The 19,861-nt window shown below is 44.5% G+C and overlaps 1 protein-coding gene across 3 annotated transcripts in view; it reads right to left on the bottom strand.

Annotated features, from left to right (window-relative positions):
- The window catches only part of syndig1l (synapse differentiation inducing 1-like), a 131,387-nt gene that overhangs the window by 86,843 nt on the left and 24,683 nt on the right, over positions 1–19,861 (bottom strand). For 2 of the 3 annotated variants that reach the window (XM_041214763.1, XM_041214764.1), the window contains exons 2-3: positions 2,009–2,094; positions 1,192–1,308 (exon numbers count right to left, since the gene is read on the bottom strand). The exons of the other annotated variant lie outside the window; for it this stretch is intronic. The gene's annotated coding sequence lies outside the window, so the exon portion shown is untranslated. The remainder of the gene's footprint in view (positions 1–1,191; positions 1,309–2,008; positions 2,095–19,861) is intronic. 3 annotated transcript variants of the gene reach the window in all.

The raw sequence follows: 19,861 nt of genomic DNA, 5'->3' as shown, positions 1-19,861 counted from the left end.
ATCCATTATGTGAAAGGTAAATCCATACCACGAATAGAGATGCTTTCTTGCATAGGAAATCGTAAAGGTGACTCAGATGATTGATGTAACTTTAGCTGCTATATTATTTCATTTCTATTGATCGTACTCAGCAGCACCAAGTAAAGTGGCACACCTGGAGAATATTAATCAGGTTTAACCCATTCAGGAATCCAAAGTCCTGAATATAATGAGATGGCAAATTTTTACCATTTTGGACAAATTTCCTCCAAAGTGGCATGAACAATATATTTCTTCACTGAAATTTTATGATAAAACCTGCTAACCTCCTGCGTTAACCATGCACTGGCCATCAACACCAAAGTGTTGGTGAGGTGAAGTGGCTTTAGAGCTTGGGGGAATAGTTGGACATGGGCGCACAAAGATTATTCAGTCTTCATTGTAAAGGCATACGTTATTTCTATTTTTATATATTACTTTATTTTGAATTTATGAAAAGATATAAAAGCATAGGGGCGATTTAAGAAGCACAGAAATACAGTTGGTTGAGACATACAAGGAATTTCTCTGAAATATGGACTGAGGAGATACAAAACTGAGGTGCTTAAACCCCTTCTATACAGCAAGGACATAATCACAGCATGACAAGTTTAGGCAAATAGGACAGTTTATAAACTTCCCATATCAAGTGCCTCTTGCCAAGAGGTCAGCTTGATTGGCATCCCATCCACCACCTTCAAAATTCACTCCCTCCGCTGCAGGCACAATGTAGCTCCAGTGTGTGCCACCTACATGATGCAATGTAGCTGCTCGCTAAGGCTGCCTCGACAACCTTGACCTCTACAGCCTAGGGTAAGGGCAGCAGGCACATGGGAACCTCCAAATTACTCTCCAAGTCTCACACCATCTGAAAATATTGCTGTTCCTTCATTGTTGTTGGGTCAAAATCCCAGAACTCCCTTCTTAACAGCATGGTGGAGTATCTTCACTGCAGTGTTACAAAGCAGTGGCTCACCACCACCCTGTCAAGAACATTTAGAAATGGGCCAATAAATGCTGGTCTTGCCAGCAATTTCTGCATCGCATAAAAATTGATTTTTATAATTCTTCCAAAAATTATAATGTGAAATCATTTTCTTTGAGCACTCAAGTCTCTTACTTGAATGGAACACCAGAGAGGGGCCCATTAATCCCTTCTAAAAGTCATTTTACCTCACTCAATTGGTTCCAGGTCCTTTAAAGCTATGGTGGGTCCAGATTGAGCCCATCTAGGAGTCCCTGGCTTCACCACCTTGCCTCCATTTGCCTTGATGGATGGAGGTTTAGCCTCTTAAAAGGAAAACAAGAAACAGTTAACCATTAGTGAAGAACTGGGCCAGCAATGGAACCCCTGTTGAATTTCAAAACCATAATTTCTACAAGGTCATAATATACACATGGGTTTTTCAAGTCATTGTAATATAAAGGAGGAGGAAGAAAGACTTACGTTTAAATAGTGTCTTTCACAACCTCAGGATGTCCAAAAGCACTTTTCTTTTGAAGTGCAGTCACTGTTGAAATGTAGGAAATGCAGCAGCCAATTTGCACACAGCAAGCTCCCACAAACAGCGATGTGGTCACAAACACATAATCAGTTTTTGGGATTTTGATTGCGGGACATAGATTGGCCAGGGCACTGGAGATAATTCTCCTGGCATTCTTCGAAATAGCGTCATGAGATCTTTTACATCCACTGAAGAGGGGAGACAGGGTTTAACGTCTCATGCAAAAGGCGGCACACCTGACAGTGTGGCACTCCTTCAGTAATGCGCTGGAATGTCAGCCTTGATTTTTGCGCTCAAGTCCTGTTGTGAGACACACACATTCTATTCACCTCACCATAACATAAAGAGGGTCTGTTTGCTCCTCTCTGGTAAATGCTGGGTTTCCTTTGTATTACAAATTATAGAGTTGGGAAACCCCATTCTGTTCATACTTATTTCAACCATTCAAATACCACTATTTTTGCCATCTCACTTCAGATTCTCACATTTCTGAACAGCAGTGGGTTTAGATTGCTGAACTTCAATGGGGTTCCTAGAATCTTTTTTTTCATTCCTGAGAGCCTGAATGCACCTGCAAATAGGAATGAAAATGTTAGCACCATAGTCACTTATTTTTGTTTTTTTTGGAGGCTAATCTGAAGATACTCAGGTTTAAATTTGTAGTGCTCACTGTGCTGTGACTTCCTGAGACAGAGTAATGATCTTTTGATGTTAGTGCCTAATATTGTGATGTATTTGACCAAACAGTACGTGCTAGAGCTCAATGTACTTCAACTTTCTGAAAGGATCATATCTCACATTAATATCCTCCACAACAGCTTGTCCCAAGATGATTCACAAACGAGTGTCATGAAAATGGACACCAATCCAGGAGAAATAGATTAGAAAGGGTGACCAAGAAAAGTAGTCTTGAGGAGGATTTTTTGAAGAGGTGGAAGAGTTTAACAATGGTTCACATAGAGTCGGACCAAGGGGGTAGAGAGCTTTTCTCCCGATGGTAGGATGATTGGCGTCAGGCAGGGAGAGGGGAGGAGTGGTGTGGAGGTGCGAGCTGGTGGAGGACAGATTCACAGAAGGCAAGAAGTGCTTGAGAGGTGGTGGTGTCAGGGGTAATTTAGGGGCCAGAGGAAATATAGGAGGGAGTGAAAGCAAGGCTGTCATTTTGTGCTGGTCAGAAATTTGCTGCCACCTTCTAATCTGCAAACTCTGTGACCTGGAGACATGAGCTCAAGCTTAGTACGTAGACATTATTTAACTACATACACAGAAGGTGTGCGGCAGCAATATGAGGTAAATTTAATGAGGAATTGGATAGATACTTGAGGAACTGACGAATTGAGGGACATTGTTATGGGGATCGGTTGGAAGGTTTGCAAATGTCTCATTAAACAGTAATTAAACTGAGTTATTTCACGTAGTCTTGACATATAACAATTAGGTTTCATGGTCTTAAAGGAAAAGCCACTTCAGCACAGGAACATCTTAGCAGAAGATACAAGGAGCAACACCTTCTGTTATTGTGGGGTTTTCCTTGGGATTCGTTAGTTTCTTACTCCAGGGGAGATCTTGCTAGAGGCAATGATCTTTTATTCAAAAACATTTATTTACCTGCCAACTATTTACAAAGGTTAAACAAGACCATATTGAAATGGCCCAACTTGTCACACACATGACACTGTGTAAATCAGCCAGGGCATTCTCCCTGCCCATGGACCCTCTTCCTGCCACATTGAAAAATCAGGGATATTGGAAAATGGTGGTTGTTTCCTTTTCAGGATGATTCCCTGGATGCTGCCTTGGTACACTTTCGGTTTTACACACTACGGGCAGAAATGTCCCCCCCCATCTGGGGGGGTGGGGGAGGTGTACAGGGGTGGGTGCGAACCCGATCAGTGCCCCCAATCGGGGCCACGCCGCCATTTTACGTGGGCTGGCCAATTAAGGCCTGCCCAGCGTGAAGCACACTCGGAAGCGCTGAGCGCTCCCTGTGCGGGCAGGGTTGGGAGGTGGGCGGGGGGGGGGGGATTGGAATTCCCTGAGTCGGGGAATGTGCTCTTTCGTGCTTGTGTGCGAAAGAGCGCCGGAATCTCCCCGAGGCACGGAGGTGTCACAGGGAGATTACTTTCACTTATGAAACATTGAAGAAAATTTAAAAAAAGATTATGACATGTCCCCTCATGTGAAACTGTCACATCAGCTGGGACATGTCCATTAATTTTTTCAAAATTTTTTCTTTAACTAATAAACCTTTCATGAAACCTTATCCCACCCGTGGATGAGGTTTCATGAAAAATGTGAAGGCAGCCTGGGCTCTTAAGGTTAAGGTTGGGCAGCATTCTTAACAACTTAATTACTTTCTTACTGGCCTTAACAGGCCTTTGACAGGCATGTGGTGGAGTTGGCTGCGCGCCCACTGAACTGACAGTCTAAATGATGCGTGGAGACATCGGGACACATGCCCAACGTCACCGCGTGTCATTTTACGCATCGGCGAGCGGGCCCTGTTTATCGTGGGATTCATTAGCTCCTTACTCTGAAGAGATCTTGCTGGAGGCAATGGTCTTTTGTTCAAAAACACATTCACAATCTAACTATTTACAAAGGTTAAATAAGACCAAGACAGAGCTGGAGCCACTCTCTGAGATGCTTCGCACTCATCTCTTCTCAGTGAGCGACATCACTGTGACATAGCTCCTTACGGACATGCTCAGTAGCTATCAGTGGCGTCAACCCTTTACTCTGCACATCCCTGCCGTTATAAAACAGCATGTCATGTGACTTACTATGAACAATGCTATGGAGGATACAAGAACCAATAAACAAAAAGAGGCATGAGCTGGGAGCATTGGTCAGATTTTTCAGCCCTATAACATTGATGTGTTGGAAAAGAAGATAGGGTGGTAATAAAATTGGAAAAAGTTTCAGGCATTGACCAACTCCAATAACAGAGATTCTAAACATTGACATTCAAAGGCATTACCATCATCAAAACCCCATTATCAACAACCTGGGTGGTTACTGTTGACCATAAATTTAATTGGACCAGCTAGATAAATACCATGGCTACATGAGCAAGACAGACACTGGCATGACTCACCTTCTGACTCCCCTAACTCTTTGCACCATCTACAAGGCACAAGTCAGGAGCATGATAGAATATTCTCCATTTGCATGGATAAGTGCGGCTACAACACTTGGTAAGATCAAAAACATCCAGGACAAAGCAGCTTGCTGGATCGGCACCCCAATCACCACCTGAAACATTCGCTGCCACCAGTGTGTACCATTTACAAAATGCACTGCAGCAACTGACCAAGACCTCTCAAAATCCTACAATCTTTACCTTCCTGACTTAGGCATAGGCTCTTTCATCATTGCTGGGTCAAAACGTTGGAACTCCCCACCTAACAGCACCATGGGAGTAACTTCACCACATGCAATACAGAGGTTCAAGAAGGCAATTCACCACCACTTTCTCAAGAACAACTAGGGATGGGTAATAAACGCTGGGCTTGCTGACGATACCTGCAACCTATTAATGAATATATTAAGAAAAATTGCTATCACCCATTTTGAGTTTTTGCCCAGGGCTAATTTCACTTCCAAGTTGGCAGATAGCACGCAGTGTCCCTTCACTTTTGATTCAGAAGATAAACATGATCAAAAATCTAAAGCCAAGTCCTTGCCATCTTTGCACTGCTTTCCCTAAAGATCACCTCTTCCTTATTTACATCGTTACCACAAAGCTGCATTTTGATTTGTCATAATTCTAAATGATTTTTACATTTTTACTAAAAATTGAGAGACCTGTTTTAATTTGTTTCTGAGCAGAGGATGGTGCGAATCATATTCATCCACATCATTGTGATCTAGTGCTCTGATCTCACTGTGACATGACAGTGCACTAATCTTCTGGCTGCCCCCTCTCAGTAAGCAGTGCGAGGCTTGGTACACACTTCATCACAATGACGAGCGTCCCTTTACATGCACATGGACGGCCAGATTCAACTTTTAAATATCAGATGAGTTAAGAAAAATAAACCTTAATATTATAGGATACCAGGATAGAATACATTAGAAGGAATTCTGGAGAAAAATAAATAGAAGAATTGTGGCCTCATTTTATTTCAGGAGGTGGTGGCAGAGAGGGAGGAAGAGAGAGGGAAGGAGAGAGGAGAGAGTGAGAGGGAGGGAGAGAGAGGGAGAGATGCTCTACTGCAATCCAAGGTCTGAAGCTCTGAAGTGTTCATTAATGAGCCAATTTTAGTGCTCAGCTTGTATACGTAAATATGCAAATAGTTTTGTTTCCTGCAAAGTGAAATGGTTGCCTGTTAGTTTCTGTTTGATTATATGCAGCCTGCTGAGAATGAAAGGCCTTACAAAATGTTCAAATAATTGAAAGTGGTACATGGGGTTTTCACAGACCTGCTGGGAATGTAAACATCTGAGCATGGGGCCATGTGACTAGTACAAAATGTGCCAATATTGCCAATACACGTTCCCTGTAGTTTAATGCACATTGCTGCACATTGACCTATCCTACTGGCTATAATTTCACATCGATTAATGCAATGGAAAGAAAATAAGACGTACGACAATTGGAAGGGCGATGATATTGTGCATCAGAAGTATGCATAATATTAATCAACTAAAGCCACTTCCCATTTAATTCCATGTGCACCCTCAAGGTAATTCATTAGCACTGTAAAAAAAATATCCAGCCGGTCAAACCAATTTCATTCACTGGCGTGGTGCAGAATTCCAACAAGTCAAATCAATTCCACTCACCAGCACTGTGCCGAGTTGCAATGGGCTTAATCTATTCCATTCACTAGCACTGTGCAGAAGGACTGGACTTGTCTTTCATTAATGCCACATTGAATTCCAGTGTGGGAAAATCAACTTCATTAAGTAGCTCTATTCAGAATTCCAATGAATCAATTACAGATTCCTATTTTACACAATCTTAGCAGACCATAATATTTTCCTATCATTCCCATTCAATAAAAATACTAACTCCTATTTGCCATTATGGTATAGGATTTCATTCCCATGCAGATTCCCAAAGAACGGAATCCCATTCCATTTATTCACACCCCAGCCGTATCTCTAGAATAGAATTTCTAATCCCGACATAACAAGATAAACTCAAAATTCCCATCCAAGCATAAACTGCTCTCCAATTATCCAGTGTTTTTTTTAAATAAACATCACAGTTAATACCATCAATCTACTCCTAGACTTGACCTAAAGTCATCAACACATCTCAGAAATCCAATTAGTTTTATGTAAAATACATGCTTTCACTCATAGCGCTTTCTAGTTATTTGTGTTTAGATTGAATTCTGAACAAATGGATTAAATGGTCCGTGATACAAAGATTTGAGAGCTGATCATTTTCCCTTTTTCTTTCTTGTTCTCTTCTCTTTAAGGTTTTTTGCAAGTGTGCAGTTCCAGGAGACCCCCAGCTCTCAGCCAAGTGCCCATTTGTGACCTGTGACAGCGAGGACCAGTGGACAATACTTTTGTACATTTCTCCAAAGATAGGAAAGATTATTTCCTATTGCAAAAAGTAGAAATGTGTGTGGTTTTCAAAAGCTTTGTCTTCAACCTTCATACGCAACATTACACGTGACTGCTGTTCCACAAAACCCATGATTAGATCTAGATTTTTTAGCGTAACACGTCATTGATCACAAATTCCCATCCTGCATCCAAGGAGTCAAAAACAGAGCAGCAATTGTGCAGTAATGAGGTACTTCTACATTACCTATTATAAAAAAATTCACAAGATTTTCTAAGATTGTATTTTATAATCTTGCTGACAAATAACAAAGATGGTGATTCCCTTAGTCACTATGGACCCGAAATTCCTGGACTGGATAGGGCACTTCCCATTTGCGAGTCTGACAGGGTGGCTGCTGTATATTTTGTATCTCAGAGCAATGCGGAGATGACACTGGTTACTACAAGCAGGATTTTTAGCTCGGCGTATGGTCGTGCACCTGACCTGCTCGAGTGTAAAACAGCGCCTGATGACATCGGGCCAGCGTCCCGACATCATCCGGCGCTCGCGCGATATTTCAGTTGCCAAAGTTGGAAGTGCGTCACCCGATAATTAAGAGGGCAATTAAGCCCATTAAAGTTCCAATTCAGTCGGATTTTTCAAGGCCGGTCCAACCTTACGGTTGGCGGATGGGCGAATCTGCCAGGCAGATTTTGCCTTTTTGATGAAACCTCATCCAAGGATAAGATGAGGTTTCCGTTAGTAACTTAAAGAAAATAAAAACAGTTGGACAGAATTTTCACCATTTATATTTTCAGGTGACTGATTCTGATGCATGGACTTTTTTCTGCATTTTAAAACTTTTATTCATTGCTTTTGAATTCTTCAACTCCCTCTCTGCCTTCAGGGAGCTCTCATTCCACGCTCCTCCTATGCCCATCAATTGTCCAGCCAGTGTGAAATCACGGTCGGGGGGGTGATCGCGGTTGACGGTCTGTTCCCTGGCCGCTCCTGGGCCTGCCGATCGCACACACCTGCCGAGGTAAAAATTCTGCCCTATGTGTGTAATAGGTTTTATTTACAGTGCTTTAAAATGTCTGCTCCATGCTTCAGCTTGGGTTTTTGAGCTCTTCCTATAGCTCTGTTTACTTTTTCCTGAGTCCACATCAGGGCTCAACCAATCTAAGACAGTGAGCATCAATAGCAAACAGAATCACTTAATCAGACACAGAACAATTGAACTATTGAACACCACAGTGGATCCATTCTATCCCCTCCTACTATTCTTCACAGTTATCAATTTGTTCCCTTACAAAGCTTTACAGACAAGGCTTTCAAAAAACTACATGCATCCTTCGTTGACATCCTTTTCTCTTTCTCCTTCATTATAAATCAGTCAACTGCTTCTCTTTGCTATTGGTTATTTATCCCCTCTCTACCCCAATGCTTCCTTTTCCCCTCAAAATTCATCCCTTAATCCTGCTGCTGATGGGGTACTATTCTAGCTGTTCATTGTCCAGGTGAGAATTCCTGTTTTCAAGAGAATTCTTGCCTATGGACAGCAGGGCCAGGATCACTAACATTAGCAAAAGAATTCGGGTATGCTGAGCGGCCCAGTCCATGCTAAAACATTGATGTCAGCATGAGACACTTGCCATCGATATGTATGCAATAGAGGAAAGGGATGCTCCAGGAAATACGTTAAACAGTTTATTTATTAAAATGGATCCACAAAATTTTCAAATACTAATTACAAAATAGATTTGAAGGGGTTTATGGTGTTTAGCACATTTGTTGTCTATTTGGCACTATATTGTGTTCAAAATTCTACCTAATAGTGCATACAATTGCTTTGGAGACATGATAGACCATTGCAAACACTTGGAAGGTGAGAGAAAGCAATTTTGAGCGAGATAACTTAGAGTCTGGTAGATAAGATCGTATTAGCCATACACAGGAAATCAAACTTTGAAAAGAGAGAAAAAGTACTTTGAAAATCAGCTGATAATGTTCTGCATTTTTTTAAAAAAAAATATATATATAAAGCATACAAACTGGAGTATTCCTTAACTCAGATGCAAACATGTGCGTTTCTACTAATAATTTGCAATAATGCATTATTGTACATGATTCAACAGAAAGGAGGAGAAAAGGAAGTGGGAAAATACCCTCCCTCTCTTCCTTCTATCCCTGTAAATTGTGCATATTAAAACAACAGAAAGATTGCTATTTATACAACAGGAACATAAGGTAGGAGTAGGCCATTTGGCCCATCAAGCCTGCCTTGCCATTCAATCAGATCATCTACCTTAACGCCACTTCCCCACGCTATCTCCATATCCCTTGTCGTCTGAAAGTGCTTCACATGATTAACAGGTGCAGTGAGAACATAGTGACCATTCTGTAACAGTAACTTCTCAATAATAATTGGGTAGGTGACCAGTTAGTCTGTTATTTTTTCTGTTGAAGGAGGAATGTTGGCCGGGGGAATCTCCTGCTTTCCTCTGAATCTTCGAGAGGTCAGCCTCAAAAAGGCAGATACGATTCTCATTCGAACAGACAGCAATATAGTACTCCTTCGTAACCATACTCGAGTGTCAGCATAGATTGAGTTCAGATCCTCCCCAACGCCTAACCAGAGGCAAGAAGCTACTGACTGATCCAAGCGGACGCAATGGTGCCACATCCATATACAGTTAAAGAAATAAAATCACAAATATTATCAAGGCTTGGAAATTAAAATCTCAGGAGCAAAGCTGGGCAGTAATGATCTTAAATGAATCTGTGCATCTTGTTGTATGCCTGGTACTGCTTTAATAACTTGGATGGGAATGATGGACCAATCAGTAAAGTAAGAAATGAAACCAGATATTTTTGTTCGTTAAATCAGGAGCAAAACAGTGATAAACATTCTGCAAATTAATGTTATCTTAATAAAACCACCTTACTTACAGACACAGCCTCATCCCATTGCTGCTTGCCTGTAGAGCAGAGCAGCCTGGGACCCGGCTTAGCCAAGAGTTAGTCAAGCAGGGCCACAGAGAATCCCACAGCTCAGCAAGAATCAGTCAATCCAATGATCCAACACGAGCCAAAAGTGACAGAAGCACATCTATCCAGAGTCTGCCGTGGCTCAACGAGGAAGCGGCAAAAGTCATGTTCATTGACACCCGGCAATAACCCAGCAAAAACCAGTCAAACCTGCCCAGTGGAGCTGCAGAGCTCAAATGCAGCACCAATCAGCTCCACACCAGATACTGAAGCTATCGTACTGTTTCAGATAACAAGAGGGGAGTTTCTTCTATTGAAAAAAAAAGAGCCTTATCAAAGTTATTGCCAGATTTGTACTTGTTCCACTCAGCACAAGATGCACCAGGGGACTTGTGCACTCGACAGCACTGTAGTTAATCCAGGCAGGCATGTGCTCAATCCATACATGGCAGAGGAGCACGACAATATTATGGCAAGTCTGCTGTGACCAGCTGCTCAGTGTGCATTAGTATTATAGCACCCATTGAAAATAAAACACACAGTGAGGCTTCATGCCAGCTCTTGGAAATGGTGTACCCACCACCGCGAACACTATTGCTGACACCAATCAACCTTACTGAGTGAAATTAGGTTCTCATAAATATATAATTTTTAATATGGAGAAACATCCCAGGGTGCTTTACAGACTCTTGAAGATGCTGTCCAGGCCAGGGAGAGGGAGAGAGAGTGAGGCAGAGAGAGAAAGAGAGAGAGTGAGTGTGAGGCAGAGAGTGAGACTGAGAAAGAGAGAGAGTGACGCAGATAGGGAGAAGTAGAGAGAGAGTGGGTGAGAGTGAGGCAGAGAGAGGGAGAGTGAGGCAGAGAGAGAGAGTGAGGCAGAGACAGAGGGAGAGAGAGGCAGAGAGAGACAATGAGGCAGAGACAGAAAGAATGAGGCAGAGAGAGAATGAGGCAGAGAGAGGGAGAGAGAGTGAGGCAGAGAGAGAGAGTGAGGCAGTGAGAGAGAGAGGCAGAAAGACAGTGAGGCAGAGAGAGAGGGAGAGAGACAGTGAGTGAGAGTGAGGCAGAGAGAGAGCATGAGGCAGAGGGGGAGAAAGGCAGAGGGAGAGTGAAGCAGAGAGAGTGAGGCAGAGAGAGAGTGAGGCAGAGAGAGAATGAGGCGGGGGAGCGAGGCAGGGGGAGAGTGAAGCAGAGAGAGTGAGGCAGAGAGAAAGTGAGTGAGAATGAGGCAGAGAGAGAATGAGGCGGGGGAGCGAGGCAGGGGGAGAGTGAAGCTGAGAGTGAGGCAGAGAGAGAGTGAGGCAGATAGAGAGAGAGGGATGCAGAGAGAGAGTGAGGCAGAGAGAGGGGGAGTGAGGCAGAGAGAGTGAGTGAGAGTGAGGCAGAGAGAGAGGGAATGAGGCAGAGAGAGAGAGTGAGGCAGAGAGAGAGTGAGGCAGAGAGAGAGTGAGTGAGGCAGAGAGAGAGAGTGAGTGAGGCAGAGAGAGAGAGGCAGAGAGAGAGGGAGAGAGAGTGAGTGAGAGTGAGGCAGAGAGAGAGGGAGTGAGGCAGAGAGAGAGAGTGAGTGAGGCAGACAGAGACTGAGGCAGAGAGAGAGAGAGGCAGAGAGAGAGAGAGAATGAGGCAGAGAGAAAATAAGGCAGAGAGAGAGAGAGATTGAGGCAGAGAGAGAGAGAGTGAGGCAGAGAGAGAGAGAGTGAGGCAGAAAGGGAGGGAGTGAGGCAGAAAGAGAGGGAGTGAGGCAGAGAGAGGGAGTGAGGCAGAGAGAGAGGGAGTGAGGCAGGGAGAGAGTGAGTGAGGCAGAGAGAGAGTGAGTGAGGCAGAGAGAGAGTGAGGCAGATGGAGAAAGAGAGAGAGAGAGAGAGAGTGAGGCAGAGAGACAATGAGACAGAGAGAGAGTGAGGCAAAGAGAGAGGGAGAGAGAGGCAGAAAGAGAGAGAGTGAGGCAGAGAGAGAAAGAGAGTGAGGCAGAGAGAGAGTGAGGCAGAGACAATGAGGCAGACAGACAATGAGGCAGAGAGCGAGTAAGGCAGAGAGTGAGTGAGCCAGAGAGTATGAGGTGGCAGGTTAACTCAAAGCTTGATTAAAGTAGCTGGAGGGTAGAGAGATGAAGAGGTTTAGGGGGAAATTCTAGAGAGTGGAACCTTGGCAGTTGAAGGTATGGCCATCAATGGTGGGAAAGGGGAATTGCACAAGAGATCAGAGCCAGAGGATGGACAATTTATGTCACAAATATTTTTACCTTTTACCATTTTTGTATCAGATCCATTAGCACTTAAGTAAAACGTGGTTATTTTTGTGTGTTCTCATGACGTGGGTAATACTAACAAGGCTACAGCTATAACCCATCCCTAATTACCCTGAGAAGGTGGTAATTAGCCTTTTCCTCGTGCAGTCCTTGCAGTGGTGACATTTGTGAGATAGCGTTAGGTAGGAATCATGGGAGTTTAACCCACCAAAATAAAGCAATGGCATTATATGTTGCAGTCAGAAAGGAGTATGACACGGTGAAGAATATGGAGGTAATTGTATTCCCATGATGTTGCTGTTCTTGTGCGTCTCTGTGGTGTCTCAGTGATGAGGGGAGGAGAGGGGAGAGGAGATTGGATGGGCCAGGGAACTGGTTGCAGTCAAGGTACCTTTGACCAATTACTGCAATGCAAGCTGTAGATCTGTATTACAGCCACAGTTGCTGGTGGTGGAAGAGTCGATACTGAGTTCAGGGTGTAATGTTACAAGTCAAGATCCTTATACCCTGTTATCTCTATTATCTACCTATATATATATATGAAAATTTTGCATTGACACAGAAGGATGTGGAAATTAATTGTCTATGTGTTATTGTTTCTTATCAAAGGTTTCTCATGAATATTAATTTTATATTAACAAAAAGGCAATTTAAAACTTAACGCTATATCCTGATTAATTCAGATTTGATATGCATTGAAAACAATCAACAAGCAGCATCCTCCACAAAAACACAAAAGGAACCAAAGCAAACAAAAGATTCAAAAAGTTTCTTTCCCAGAGAATACTTCACCATTAATTCTTCACCCTAGGCATTCAGTCACTCTCGCTCCTCTACCACTCCTTGACTTCTCCTATTTCTACTAACTACAGCTTGCTGCTGTTCATGTCACTGCTACAGTCTGGCTGCTTTTCTCTTAGAAGCCTAGGATTTCTCTGGTACTTTGCTCCACACTCCCAGATCCTCAGCTCAATCTTGGGCGAGGAAACCTCCTGCTGATTACCATATACCACACCTGCACACCCCCCCCCACCCCCCTCCCCACCTCAGCTGATGAATCAGTGTTGAACACCACTTGGAGGAAGCATTGAGGGTGGTAAGGGTGCAGAATGTACTCTGGGTGGGGGACTCCAATGTCCATCACCAAGAGTGGCTCGGTAGCACCACTGCTGACTGAGCTGGCTGGGTCCCTAAGGACATAGCTGCTAGACTGGGTCTGCGGCAGGTTGTAAGGGAACCAACAAGAAGGAAAAACATACTTGACCTCATCCTCACCAACCTGCCTGCCACGGATGCATCTGTCCACAACAGTATGGATAGGAGTGATCACCACACGGTCACTGTGGAGACAAAGTCCCATCTTCACATTGAGGAATCCCTTCATCGTGTTGTGTAGTGCTACCACTGTGTTAAATGGGATAGATTTTGAACAGATCTAGCAGCACAAGACTGGGCATCCATGAGACGCCATCAGCAGCAGCAGGATTGTACTCAACCACAATCTGTAACTTCATGGCCTGGCATATTCCCCGCTCTACCATTACCATCAAGCCAGGGGATCAACCCCCCCTGGTTCAATGAAGAGTGCAGGAGGGCATACCAGGCATACCTAAAGATGAGGTGAAGCTATAACACAGGACTGCTTGCGTGCCAAACAGCATAAGCAGCAAGTGATAGACAGAGCTAAGCAATTCCACATCCAACAGGTCAGATCTAAGCTCTGCAGTCCTTCCACATCCAGTCATAATTGTTGGCGGACAATTAAACAACTCACTTGAGGAGGAGGCTCCACAACTATCCCCATCCTCAATGATGGAGGAGCCCAGCACATCAGTGCAAAGATAAGGTTGAAGCATTTGCATGAACCTTCAACCAGAAGTGCCAAATGGATGATCCATCTCAGCCCCCTCTGGAAGTCCCCAGCATCTCAGATGCCAGTCTTCAGCCAATTCAATTCACTTCACATGATATCAAGATTTGGCTGAAGGCATTGGGTAGTGCAAAGGCTATGGGCCGTGACAATATTCCAGCAATACTACTGAAGACATATACTCCAGAACTTGCTGTGCCCCTAGCCAAAGTATTCCAGCACAGCTGCAACACTGGCATCTACCTGGCAATATAGGAAATTGCTCAGGTATGTCCTGTACACAAAAAGCAGGACAAATCCAACCCGGCCAATCACTGCCCCATTAGTCTACTCTCGATCATCAGTGAAGTGATGAAAGGGGTCATTAACAGTGCTATCAAGCAGCACTTGCTTAGCAATAACCTGCTCACTGATGCTCAGTTTGGGTTCGATCAGGGTCACTCAATGTCTGACCTCATTTCAGCCTTCATTCAAACATGGACAAAAGAGCTGAACTCCCAATGTGAGGTGAGAGTGACTGCCCTTGACATCAAGGTTGCATTTGACTGAGTGTGGCATCAAGGAGCCCTAGCAAAACTGGAATCAATTGGAATCAGGGAGGGATCTCTCCACTGGTTGGAGTCATACCTACCACAAAGGAAGATGGTTGTGGTTGTTGGAGGTCAGTTCCAGGACATCACTGCAGGAGTTCCTCAGGGTAATGTCCTCAGCCCAACCACCTTCAGCTGCTTCATCAATGACTTTCCTTCCATCATGAGGTCAGAAGTGGGGATGTTCGCTGATGATTCCACAATGTTCAGCACCATTGGGGGGGTGGTGAGGGTGTGGATGAACGCCTATCACTCATCCCCCTGTAGAAAAGTCAGTCATGAACAAATTGAAGACTGATAAAACACTGTGGGTGGCCTTAACAAGCTCAGGCTGGGATTTTCCAGGCCTAACACAGGCAGGCACACATCGCTGGTGGGACAGGGAAATTTGGAGAGCCAATAGGACCGGAAAATCCCACCCTCAATGTGGGACATGGGCTCCTCAGTGTAAGGAATCCCACCCTTGCGAGCTGCCAGCCAATCTGACTGACCGGCAGTTCTTGTAATCCCAGCAGTGCCAGAGCTCAGTAATGCTGCACAGACACCCACGAGGATGACAACAGGGACACTGGATTAAGACAATCTGGGATTTTTGGACAGAAAGGGAGGGGGAATCACAGGGTGGGGCTGGGTTTTGAAGGTCAGGGAGGGCCACAAAATGGCAGTACCACCCTGGGGGGTGCAATGCACTAAAGGCAAGAGGTTACAAGAGTTGATGAATAAACGGCCTGCCCACTGTTATCTGCCTTCCACTATGCCAACTTTATTATGGTGGTGAAGACAGAATTAGGCCCTTAGCTACTACTTAAATGGCCTTAATTGGGCTGTTAAGAGCTTCAATAGGTCTAAGGGCAGGTCGGCTAGTGGGCAATGTACGCACCCACCATAATATAAGGAACAGGTCAGGGATGGGCAGCAAGGCCACCAGTCAAATTTCATGTGCCTCCCCGCCCCACCTAAAACATGACCAGCAAGGGTTGGTGGGGTGGGGGGGGCTGTAAAATCCACTCTGTGCACCTGATGAGAATCAACTTCTGCACCCAGCAATGACTCAGTCACTCACTGTTTGCTGGCACCTGAGACTTTTCCCCCGCTGTCATTTCAATCTCAATGTTGTGATATCCACAGGCCTCTCTAGATCAGAGGTGTTGTAATATTTGCAGGCCTACCTAGGTTAGAGGTGATTGTAATGTCCGCAGGCCTATAGGCTAGGGGCAATTAGATTGCAAATTAAAATACGCAAAACACTTGAGCCTTTGAATTGAAGCAGGTGCTCAGATCATCAGCAGTTTCATCATTTATTTTTGGTGTTTATCAATCCACTGATAAATAGACAAAGGACTTTAGACCCAACTGGACTCTAAGGACTGAGAGATGTTGTGGCTGCCTCCAAACTAGCAATTCTGGTAGCTTCACAGGAATCTTTCTATATGATGACTCAGTGCCATCCTGTCAGGGTGCAGTGAAAGACTAGCATTCTCTTCATAGGAATAACAACGTTGTGTAAGCCTCACAATTTAGCCATTAGCTCCAACTCGTTTCTGAATCCCAGCATTTAATCGAGGGGAGAGGATACTCTGCAGAATTGAGAGCTGCAAAAACAGATCTACTTTGGTCACAGCTGTGAAAGGAACACATTGATTGATAAGAGGACTACTTTAGTGAGTTGGGAAGCCTTTGTCAGCCCATTAAGTTTATCTAGTGGGATTGTTTATCCTGTAACTTTTCTCCAGTACAAAGATTTAAGTGACAGATGTGTCGAGGTTCACACAGGCAATGGTTTCTTGCTTTAAATAGAGTGGCAGAGAACAACCTTGTTGGAGGAGCACCCCAGGACACGAAAGCTGACATCTACAATCAAGATGGAACATCTTCGAGTGCCTTGGCAAACAACGATCTGCTCAGTTTGCAGATAATTTCAAAATGTAAACATTTACCATTCACGCCATTCCATTTCAAGTATTTCATAGAATTATAGAAAGTTTATGTCAAAGAGAGGGGCCATTTGGCCCATTTTGTCTGCACTGACCGGTAAATGAGCCACCCAGCCTAATCCCATTTTGCAGCATTTGTCCATAGCCCTGCAGGTGCAAATCCAGACACCCTTGAGGTTTTCTGCCTCTACTACCCTTTCAAGCAGTGGGTTCCAGGCTCTCACAACCCTCTGGGTGAAAATATTTTTCCTCATAACCCCCCCCCCCCAGCCCTAATCTTTCTACCAATCACTTTAAATCTATGCCCCCTAGTCACTGACCTCTCTGCTCAGGTAAATAGGCCTTTCTCATCCAATCTATCCAGACTCCGCACAATTTTGTACATTTCAATCAAATCTCCCCTCAGCCTCCTCAGTTCCAAAGAGAACAACCCCGGTCTATCCAATCTCTTCTCAAAGCTGCAGTTTTCTGGTCCTCGTAAATCCCCTCTGTATCCTCTCTAATGCAATTGCACCCTTTTATATCAAGCAGATAATATTTTTGTGGAATTTCACATCGCAGGCGTTATGTATATGAATCAGGAACCTCCGCTTTAAAAATAAAGCCTGACCTCAGGGGAATAAAGTGTGCAGAATTTTTCCATTGAAGGTCTCAACCATGAAATAGAAATACAAATGGGCTTTTGGATCAATAATCTAACAATTGGCAAACCTGCCAGGACCGTCTGTGAAATGTATCCACTTCATGTGGCTTTGATGGAAAGGATATCCCAGGCAGTAGTCTTGGTCAACCATCTTAGTCAGAGGTTCATGAACTGATCTCACCTTTATTAATGTAGCGATTTAGAGATTCCTTAAGAAAAAGATCCAAGAAAACAGAGTTAATTGAAAAAAGATAAATAAGTTGTAGAATAATGTGTTTTTTGTATGCGTATAGCTGGGGAAGCAGTTTTAGTTTGATGTCGAGGTTAACAATCCAGTCAATGGTTTAAGCTGACACAGTGTGAAAGGCTGTGATGCCACCAGGAATGGGTCTCTCAGGGCAGAAGTTCAGTATGCAGTCGATGGCCTGACTTGAATGGCCACAGTCACATTTTGAGCTGTTTCTCATGTTCCACTCATGAAGCCACACCTTCCCCGGCCTATCCTCAAGCAGTTAAGGGTTGTCCAGACTTTCTGTGGATGGTTGAAACTGGGACCTCACTACTCAGATCAGTTACCAGGTTGTGGTTGGTGGTATTTGCAGTCAGCTTGGAGGTATACCATCGAGAGCTGGACTGTCTGTGGGGTGTGGATTGTCTTCCCAATAGGGACTACGGGATTTCAGATGAGCACGCGGGTTTTGTTTTTTGAGGTTCTGTGTCAGTGGGAGTGCTTTGTTTGATATCAGAAATGGTGAGGAGGGTATTTTCCCTGTGGACATCAGGAGGTTGAATATGTGTTGGCACACGAGGCCACTTGAGAGCTGTGTTGGTCTCGATGTCCCAGAAATAATCCTCATGGCTTCCCGGAGGTGGATATCAACCACGTGTATGTGGCAGCTCCTGAGCCAGCTTGAGCAGCAGTGCTCTGCTGTTGGGCGGACCAGAGTGAGTGAAGCAGTGTGTAGTGTGTTGCCTCTGCTGCACCATGTGGTACCTGTCAGTTTCCATATGAGATTCACTCTCATCTTGACTTAGGCTCCAGTGTTCTGTCAATGGTGCCAGTAGGTCAGTGTGCGGTGAAGAGTAATGCCAATTTTGGTGTTTGGTGTTGGGTTGTGGGTGAATGGTTGGCCACAGAACTGGGAATGAAGTTCTTCCCTGATCAATGAGTTGTTCAGGTGGAAGGCTGAAACAACAGTGTTGGCAGTTATTGGCCTCCATTTTCTGAAGTGGGCTTCCAGGGAACATAGATCTTCAATCATCTTTTCTTCTTTCTCAACATCCTGCAGCTCTTTATCCTAGAAAGCCAGGGCCTAGCCATCAGCAGATGTGAAGAGCTGCAACTTTGTGGGAGGGAGGTCACTGGTATATATGTTGAAGACAGCCGGTGCAAAGACTAATCCCTGTGGGAGCCCATTGTTGGTTATGCATGGGCAGCTGATTTGATCTCCAAGGTGCATATGGAATTGTTGGTTTCTGATTATGGAATTGATTAGTTGTAAGGTTTTCAGACAACATATATCGGAGCGTTTCAGCAGCATGCCTGTGCACCACACAGCATCATAGGCACAGGAATGTCAACAGAGGAAGTTCCGATCTTCAGGTCTTTCTGGGAACCAGCCTCAGTACAGGCAAGGTCACTGTCAGGACCTGCTCACAGCAGTTGTAGCCTGTGTGAAGACCTGCCTGTTTGGGGGGTGGGGGGGGATGGTGTGTGTGCAGGGGCATTTCTTTCAGGGTGGGACTCGATTTGTTTAACAGGAGGCGTTCCAGGACCTCACGTAACTGGAGGGCTGTTGGGGCAGTAATTGTGTAGGTTGCTGAGTGGTTTCCCTAGCTTGGCAATGACCGCCATCTTGGATTGACACCAGATGTTTGGAATAGTGCCTGTCGTGTGGATGTTGCTAAATGGCTTTTCTAGCCGCTTCCTTCTCTGTGATCCGATGTTCTTCAGACGAATTCTGGATAAATCTCATTAATTCCTGCTGCTGTGGTTGACTTGGTGTTGTCCACTTCTCCTTGTGTGTAAGGGCTTGAGAAGTCTATCTGCTCTGGGACAGCAGAGCTATTTTTCCTGTCCACTTATCTTCCCTGCTGGCCAGTATCTTTTGAGTGAGCTGTGAAGCGATGGCATCAGAGTTGATCCTAGGCTGCTGTTGTGGTTGTAACTCAGCTGCTCCCAGATGGTGCAGGAGTTTCCATGGCTTTTGGTTTGAGAGTGTGAAGCCAATCCTCTCCTCTGTTTCCTGCCATTGTGCAGGGTGACCTTCATCAAGGGACTCAAGGAGCGCTGTTGCCTTCCTCTTTGTATTATTCCAGGAGCCATTCACTTCACTGGTCCTGCAGAGGATGAAATCTTTTCTGACGTCCCGGGAACAAATTTGCTGGCTGCCAGTTTGAGAAGTCGTGTAAAGCGTTTGTATTTTTCAGGGAGGGGTGGGATCTGATTAATGGTGCTTTCTAGGTGTCTACTGTAGGTATCCCAATTACTCTTCCACAGATTCCAGCTTGGATTTGGCTTTGAGTTTATCGATGGCGGTACGAGGCTAATGTGAG

The sequence above is a fragment of the Carcharodon carcharias genome, chromosome 20, assembly GCF_017639515.1.
Source record: "Carcharodon carcharias isolate sCarCar2 chromosome 20, sCarCar2.pri, whole genome shotgun sequence".
Lineage (NCBI taxonomy): Eukaryota > Metazoa > Chordata > Chondrichthyes > Lamniformes > Lamnidae > Carcharodon > Carcharodon carcharias.
This window is presented reverse-complemented; position numbering and strand designations above follow the sequence as displayed.